Source organism: Grammomys surdaster, unplaced genomic scaffold (genome assembly GCF_004785775.1).
Source record: "Grammomys surdaster isolate TR1022 unplaced genomic scaffold, NIH_TR_1.0 309996, whole genome shotgun sequence".
Lineage (NCBI taxonomy): Eukaryota > Metazoa > Chordata > Mammalia > Rodentia > Muridae > Grammomys > Grammomys surdaster.
In genome coordinates, this window is record NW_021626058.1 from 32,040 (window position 1) to 40,824 (window position 8,785).

The 8,785-nt window shown below is 43.8% G+C and overlaps 1 pseudogene; it reads right to left on the bottom strand.

Moving 5' to 3' along the window:
- Window positions 1–525: 525 nt before the first annotated feature.
- LOC114616219 lies at window positions 526–1,784 on the bottom strand (annotated as a pseudogene).
- Between the last annotated feature and the right edge of the window lie 7,001 nt (window positions 1,785–8,785).

Genomic DNA, 8,785 nt, shown 5'->3' on the forward strand with positions numbered 1-8,785 from the left:
ACAAGAAACTATTTTATTCATTCAACTGAGCACTGGCAATTTAAAATAATAAGCTCCTTCAAATTCTTCATATTCAAAGGTATCTGTTACTCTTAACAGTTACCTGAAATTGTGGAGACACTTTCAGAGTTATCATACATTACAGGGAAAGTTTGGGTTTTGTTTTTTTGTTCTGTTCTGTTCTGTTCTGTTCTGTTCTGTTTTAGAGATTTTATTTCCTTTATTGAGAAACTTAAGTCTTGTGTACATCAAAATTAATTTCTGGGATAGGAACAACAAAAAAAAAAAACAGAACCCACAATAGAAAAAAAAAGTTACCATCATCTGGGACACAACAGAATCCAGAGAATATAATCTTATAACTGAAAGAGTCTAGGTGCTTCATAATTGACCTTTTAATACAAAATGATCTATTGAATTTGCAACTTGATTCTTGGTATGGAGTTCCACAGACAAACTAGAAAGTCTTCAGACCTTAGCTGGATGCCATGAGGGGTTATTTGTCTTTTGACTCTTTTTTCTTGTCTAAGAGGTAGCAGCAGCAACAGTGCCCACCTTATGGGCAGCTTCCTTCTTGGTATGACAAGCCTGCAGCTCTGCCACAGCTTCATCCACCTTGGAATGGACGGACTCGGAGGACTCCAGCATATGCAGCAGCTCAGATTTGTCGATCTCCAGCAACATCCCAGTAATCTTTCCAGCCAGATTTGAATGTATTGTTTAGATAAGTGGGAACAGAAGCTCCCCCAGCATCTGCTTCTGTTGGGGAAGGAGGGGGGATGGTGGCAGTCAGGGGCTCCTGACCCTCCTGAACATGCACTGCAGGCTGGAGTCCTGCAGTGGCTGAATGACAGGGTGAGGGCTGCGGATGCTGGAAGCATACTTGTATGGAGCCACAACCCTGGGAGCAGCAGCAACAACTGAAGCACGAGGTGCAAGGTTTGGCACAGCTGTAGTGACACCTCCAGACTGGAAGCTCTCAGTCAGGCCTTATTGGGAGGCACCAGCCCTACCAAAGTCCATAGCCGAGCGGTCCAGGCACTCAGACCCAACTCTCTAAGTAGGAAGGCCACGAAAGGCCAGAGCATTACCTGTTGGAGCCAGAAGTCAATGCCCAGACGGCCTTAAAGCACTTGACATTCCTTAGAAGCCTTGAGGTCTCCCGCCTTGCTGCCAGCATGGATTAGGCCTCACCTGTGCTAACTGGTTAGGCTTATAATAATGGAGGTCTTCCTTGAGCCTGCGGAACTGCGGGCGCAAAGTAGCCGCCAGCTGTGGGCTGGAACTGATTTAAAATGGCATTGGCAGGAAGTGCCCTCATCCCGCCACACTGAATGTACTGGTTAGTCAGGTGAGCCTTCTGTTCTTCCTTCCTCTGGGCCAGGGCAATGTACAGTGTCCAGCGGCTTGGAGCCCACAATGGGTCCATTCATCTCAGAGACAGCTTTGGCCACCTCTTCAGGAGAGGAGAAACAGACAAAGCCAAACCCCTTGCTTCTTCCTTCTAGCATCACCTTCCCACTAGTGATTGAACCAAAAGGAGAAAACTCTGTCCTTAACTTCTTTTCCTCAGTGGTGTCATCCAAGCTCTTAATGTAGACATTCACTCCTCTCCTGCTTCAGCTGCTCAAATTTCCGTTTTAATTCAGCCTGAGGTTCTACTTTTTTCTGTGCACTGCCTACGAATATGGCTTTCCTGCTCATTTCTTTTCCATTCATTTCTTCCACCTCTTTATTGGCATCCTCGTTTTTCTCGAGTGGATTCAAAGGAATCTCTGCAAGTCCTTGTGCATGTCAGACAAGTTTTCTAATTTTGAGCAACATCCCTAGCCCCAAGAGGAACATAATTTTTCTTCTTTACATTTTTTAATGTATTCTCTCATATATTACATCCTGACCATAGTTTCCATTACATCCTCTCCTCCCAGGCCCTCTTCTGCTTCCCTACTTCTTAACCACTCCTCTCCTATTTTCTGTCAGAAAAGCACAGGCTTCTTAAGTATATCAACCAAACATGGCATATTAAGTTGCAATAAGAGTAGGCACCTCTCTAGTTTGATGACATAGAAATTGGTAATATGAAAGGTATAATTAGAAAAAGTACCTGTATCAACTGTTAATTAAAGGCAAGAAATTGCTAATTCTATCTAGTATTGGAAAAACCAAAACGCTGGAAATCCAAGAAGCACAGCAGCACCTCTTTGTGTACACCGTGGCTCTCCTTTCTTCATATATATTGTACCATGGTAGTAACATGGCTGCCCTTGACAGGATTATGTGTTCAGAAGCGATCCCTTTTCATTAAGAAACTCATATCAAGAATGACTAATAAAAAATGGAAGGGTGTCCAGATCCCTCTAAAGATGCCAAAGGAGTTTAGAACCGGTTCCTGAGTTTATCAGCCAGCATAGCAGCTGTGTGGTTCTGTGAAAGTTAAGATTCTATGCTCTTGCCTCTTCAACTTAAAATGAGAATGGTGTTAAAACATGTTTGCAGAGTTAAGGAGAAGATTAAATAAATCCAATGAGAAAAAAAAAAAAAGAGTAGGCACCTCTCCTCATATTAAGGCTGGACTGGACAATCCAATCCTTCCTGTTTCTTAACCCCTATGTAGATTAAAGATCACATAAAAATGTGTACATTAACTGAGATGCATAACTAAGAGCCTTGTATTTTCCACTTTGAGAATTATGCTGCAGATAAAGTAGGAAGTAGGAAGAATCAATTAATAAAATAGGAATCCTCAGCTCAAGGGGTCATCCCAAGGCCTGACACTATTACTGAGACTAGGGAATGCTCACAAAAAGGAACCTATCATGACAGCACTCTGGAAGACCCAAGAAGCAACTGAAAGAGTCATATGTAGATATTTGCACCCAAGTGATGGACAGAAGCTGCTGCTCCTGTGGTTGAATTAGGGAAAGGTTTGAAGAAGCTGAGGAGGAGGGCGACCCTTTAGGAGGAGCAGCAGTCTCAATTAACCTGGGCCCCTGAGATCTCTGAAACACTAGACCATCAAAAAGGCAGCATACACCAGCTTATATGAAGCCCCCAACACATATACAGCAGATGACTACCTGATTCGGACTCAGTCAGAGAAGATGCACTTAACCCTCAAGAAACTAGAGGCCCCAGGGAGATTAGAGGTCTAGTTGGGTGGGGGTGGGGGTGGGGGTGGAGACACCCTAGTAGAGACAGGGAAGGGGAGGAGGCATGGGATATGGAACAGTCGGAGGTTAGACCAGGAGGGAGGGATAAAATCTGGAGTGTAAAACCATAAATAAATAAATAAATAAATAAATAAATAAATAAATGACAAAACATAAAATAGGAATACCATATGCCATCCCTACTTTGCCCATTTTATCTCTGGTTTGTATTGGTCATCTACTACTTGCCACAGAGCCTGCCCTAAAAAGTAGATGTACATGCAGGCAAAACACTCCAAAAATCAAATACTAATTGTAAAATGCTTTATTTTATTTCATTTATTATAGATGCTTGTGTCTGTGCCGGGTGTGTATAAGTGGATACCATGCCCTTGTGGGCCAGAAGAGGGCACTGTATCCCCCAAAGGTGACTGTGAACTCCCCAAGGAGAGTGCAGAGACACAAACTGGTCATCTGTGAGAACAACAGTTGCTCTTATCCACTAACAGTCTCCAGCTTCTTTTGCAACTCTTCTCTACAGTATACACAACAGTAATATGTAGATAGAAATCTTAAATGCATTTTGTAGACAGGACTAACAAATTATGACTACTGGAACTCTCTAACAATGACTCGTGCTTCTCTTTTCTCTGGTGTTCCTGGTTGACTACACACTTCTTCAACATCATCTACAGTTCTGTTTGTGTGAAGGAGTGAATCTTCAGATTGACAAGCCTCCTTTGCAACTTTTTGGTCTGGAGCTTTTGAATAAGTCTAGCTACCAGTAGATACTAGTGTCGGTGGGAATTAAACTACAAGGTTTTACAACACTTCTGTCTTGTTTCTGGGTCTCAATATCATTTGCACACTTTTGACTGTGAGCTAGAATCATGTGGTGGACATTTATGGTGAATGTACCCTTGATTTTCCACCAACTTTTCCTGTTAGGATGCTGACAGTGATGCTTTCAGTCATCAGCATCACTATGTTGATGTATGAGATGTGATTAATAAAACCAATGAGCAGAGTTAAGCCCACAGTTGTTGAGAAACATCCCCATCTTAAGACTTGAGCTGAGGGCTTCTGTATCAGCAACATCTGCCAGTAAACTCCTTCAAGATACTTCTTACATGCACATAAACCTACTGTTATCATATACTCATTAAAAATGAAACATTCACTTCATTTCCTACAGTGTGGTACTTGCTTATAGCCTCCTCTGTGCTCCAAATGCATTTCTATCTTTGAAAGTCTTCATTTCTGGAAATCTATAGGCCAAGAACATATATACAGATACTTTTGACAGTGACAGGAAAGACTACATATAGAGTCCAAGTTGCATAGATGCACATGATCAACTCCAGGATGATAGGAAGTTCATAAATAAGCTCACACTTACTAACAGGAAAGCAACTATATCTGCACCATGGGGTCCTTAGTGTTAATGTAGTCTTGGAGGTTAGAACAAGATCTCTAAGCTTTGGGACCACCTCCTTGATTGTTATTTGGGGGATGAGGAGATCAGAGTATGCTATGGAGCTAAATAAGTTGCATCTATGTGCACTGTCCAGTAGGAGGCTTTAGTGCCCTTCTGTTCCTCTTTGTGAAGACCATTCATTTCTTTTTTTTTTATTGGAGGTTTTATTTACATTTCATATGTTATCCCCTTACCCCATCCCCCACCCAGCCAGGAACCCCCATCCCCTCACCCCTCCTCCTGCTTCTCTGTCTATGTACCCCAGCTAACCCACCGAACTCTCATCTCCCCACCCTCAAATTCCCACCCCCTGGGGCGTCCAGCCTTCATGAAATCAAGGATATCTTCTCCCATCTATGCCCAGCAGGGCCCTCCACTCTTACATGTACAGCTGAAGCCATGAATCCCTCCCTAAGTGCTCCCAGGCTAATGGTTTAGACCCTGGGAACTCTGGTTGGTTGGTATTGTTGTTCTCCTCATGGGGCCGCAAAACCTTTCAGCTCCTACAGTCTTCACTCTGACTCCTCCATTGGGAACCCAATGATCAGTTGAAAAGTTAGCTGTGAGCATCTGCCTCTGAATATGTCAGACTCTTGCATACCTCTGAGGAGACATCTATACCAGGCTCTTGTCAGCATGCACATCCTGACTTCCACATCAGCATCTACCTTTGGTGACTGCACATGGGATGGGTACGGAGGTGGAATGGTCGTCAGAAGGCCCCTCCTTCAGTTTTTCTCCCTCACTTTGTCTCCATATTTGCTCCCTTGAGTATTTTGTTGCTCCTTCTAAGAAGGACCGAATCACCCCCACTTGGTCTTCCTTCTTCATGAGCTTCATGTGGCCTGTGAGTTGAATCTTGGGTATTTCAAGGATCTGGGCTAATATCCAGTAATCAGTGAGAGAATACCATGTGTGTTCTTTTGTGATCGGCTTACCTCACTCAGGTGATATTTTCTAGTTTCATCCATTTACCTAAGAATTTCTCGAATTCATTGTTTGTTTGTTTTTTTTTTTATATAGCATGTTTTACAAGGGGACGGGGTAAGAGGGGCCAGGTGGTGGAAAAGTACAGAATCTTCTTGGCCTGTGCCTTGAAACATGTCATGGTCTATATGGTACACTGCCTTGAATTATGATCTACTTGCTGTTCTTTAGAAGATATGGTACACTGCTTGAGTTATGGTCTCCCTGCTATTCTTAAGAAGATATGGTACTCTGCTTTGAGTCTATCTGCAGTTGCTAAGCGGGCTCTTGCAGTTGCCAAGCTTCAGAGGACATTGTGCAGGTGGGGAAAGGAAGGGGGTGAGGGTAAGAGCGAGGGTCCTGGCTTCTGGCATCTCCCCCTTCTCTGTTTAGTTAGAGAAGGCGTCTTATGATCAATCCCAACTATGTGAATTTTGAATTTGGATGTCAAATTATGGGGAGTCTTAGACAAGTTCACAACCCCAAAACACTGATGTGAGACGAGTCACATCGATGGTCGAAGGCTTTAGGCTGTCGACGATGGGCAATGTCAAGGGACTCCGATGTGGGTGAAAGGAGGGTGAGAGCCCTGTCTTAGGCCATGTAGGCTGCACCCACTCCCAGCACCATGCACTCCTTTTCGGCTGCATTGGGTGGGCCCCTGGGAAGTGGACCTACAATAATCCCGTCATTGGGCTAATTCACAGCCTTCCTAGTCCCTTGTAAATGTTCAAGTTACCAACCATTTGTCAGTTTGGGGTGTAATATTGTCATAAAGGAAGGCTCCCCAATGTTAGCGGCCATATCAAGGGTGGCCTTGGTTTAGGAAAAAGCCAATTTTTGTTGTGGTGATCAAGAGGCCAAGCTCTCTAGCGAGAGAAACGAGGGCAAAGCCAGACATACCAGGAACCCTTCTGGAGGGAGTGGAAGTCTAGGGGTCGACCGTAGGGGGAGGCAGGGGAGCTGGCAGCTGTGTCAGTCTCCTGCGGAGTCACTTCTGGATCCTCTTCAATTTTCAGCTGATGGTAATGAACTTCAACCGTCTTCTTGATGGCATCATCAACCTGGTTCTGAGGACGACAGGTCGCGGGGCGACGATCTCTGTCTCGCTCAATCTTGATGTCATGCGCACATCCTCTCAATGAGGGTCCGTCCGGAGGGGTCCGTGCCTCGAGCCCCACGTCTGGGTGCCGCTTGACCCGACCGGCAGGTCCTAGTTATTCGTGGGGGCGAGGAGGACTGCAACCTGCTATTCTTCAGAAGATATGGTACACTGCTTGAGTTATGGTCTCCCTGCTATTCTTCAGATGATATGGTACACTGCGTTGAGTCTATCTGCAGTTGCCAAGCAGGGTCTTGCAGTTGTCAAGCTTCAGGGGACCTTGTGCAGGTGGGAAAAGGTAGGGGGTGAGGGTAAGGGCAAGGATCCTGGCTTCTGGCCCATCTGGATTAGAACTTCTGACAGCAGGCATCACGGGTGATTCATTTTTACCTGGAAAGAAAAAAGAAGGGGATTCTCAGGGAGATTTCTCTTCCCTGGATGTAAATTGTTATTCATCGTATTTATGGTTGGGCCTGGCTTTGTGAGGGTATCTATTTTTTTCCATTAATATTTGTGGTAGCCGGTTAGCTGTGCCTTCTGTGGTATTGGACAGGCATATCAGTCCTCTGCTCCATAAGGGAACTGGGTCTGGGGCATTCCCTTTATGGGTATGAGGGTCCTTCCCCATATCTGTGGCAAAATTTTGTTGGTCTTGGTGGTACCCAAGGTCACCAACATGGTCAGCAAGAGATTTGCCATGAGCTTTCAGCTTTAAAGAGAGAAAAGTGAACAAGGCATGATGGAGAGTATTTCAGGGGGACTCCTTCTGAGGGGGTACCGTTCCCCCTCTTTTGTTTTTAAAGCCAATTTTCCATTGCATAAATGTACCAGATTTTTTTGTATCCATTCCTCAGTTGAATGACATCTGGGTTCTTTCCAGCTTCTGGCTATTATAAATAAGGCTGCTGTGAACATAGTTGAGCATATGTCCTTGTTATATGTTAGAGCACCTTCTGGGTATATGCCTAGGAGTGGTATAACTGGATCCTCAGGCAATGCTGTGTCTAATTTTCTGAGGAGCCACCAGGCTGATTTCCAAAGTGGTTGCACCATCTTGCAGTCCCACCAACAATGGAGGAGTGTTCCTCTTTCTCCACACCCTCGCCAGCATCTGCTATCACCTGAGTTTTTAATCTTACCCATTCTGACTGATGTGAGATAGAACCTCAGGATTGTTTGATTTGCATTTCCCTGATGACTAAGGATATTGAACATTTCTTTAGGTGCTTCTCAGCCATTCGAGTTTCCTCAGTTGGGAATTCTTTGTTAAGCTCTATACCCAATTTTTTAATAGGGTTATTTGGTTGTCTGGAGTCTAATTTCTTGAGTTTTTTGTATATATTGGATATTAGCCCTCTATCAGATGTAGGATGGCAAAGATCTTTTCCCAATTTGTTGGTTACCATTTTGTCCTATTGACAGTGTCCTTTGCCTTACAGAAACTTTGCAATTTTATGAAGTCCCATTTCTCAATTCTTAATCTTAAAGCATATGCCATTGGTGTTCTGTTCAGGAACTTTTCCCCTGTGCCCAAGTATTCGAGGTTCTTCCCCACCTTCTCTTCTATTAATTTCAGTGTATCTGGTTTTATGTGGAGGTCCTTTATCCATTTAGACTTCAGCTTTGTACAAGGAGATAAGAATGGATCAATTTGCATTCTTCTACATGTTGTCCTCCAGTTGAACCAGCACCATTTGTTGAAAATGCTGTCCTTTTTCCACTGGACAGTTTTAGCTCCTTTGCCAAATATCAAGTGACCATAGGTGTGTGGGTCCATTTCTGGATCTTCAATTCTATTCCATTGATCTTCCTGCCTGTCTCTGTACCAATACCATGCAGTTTTTATCTCTATTGCTCTGTAGTACATCTTGAGGTCAGGGATGGTGATTCCTCCAGAAGTTCTTTTATTGTTGAGAATAGTTTTCACTATCCTGGGTTTTTTGTTATTCTAAATGAATTTGAGAATTTCCTTTTCTAACTCTATGAAGAATTGAGTAGATGTTTTAATGGGGATTGCATTGAATCTCTAGATTGCTTTTGGCAAGATGGCCATTTTTATTATATTAATCCTGCCAATCCATGAGCATGGGA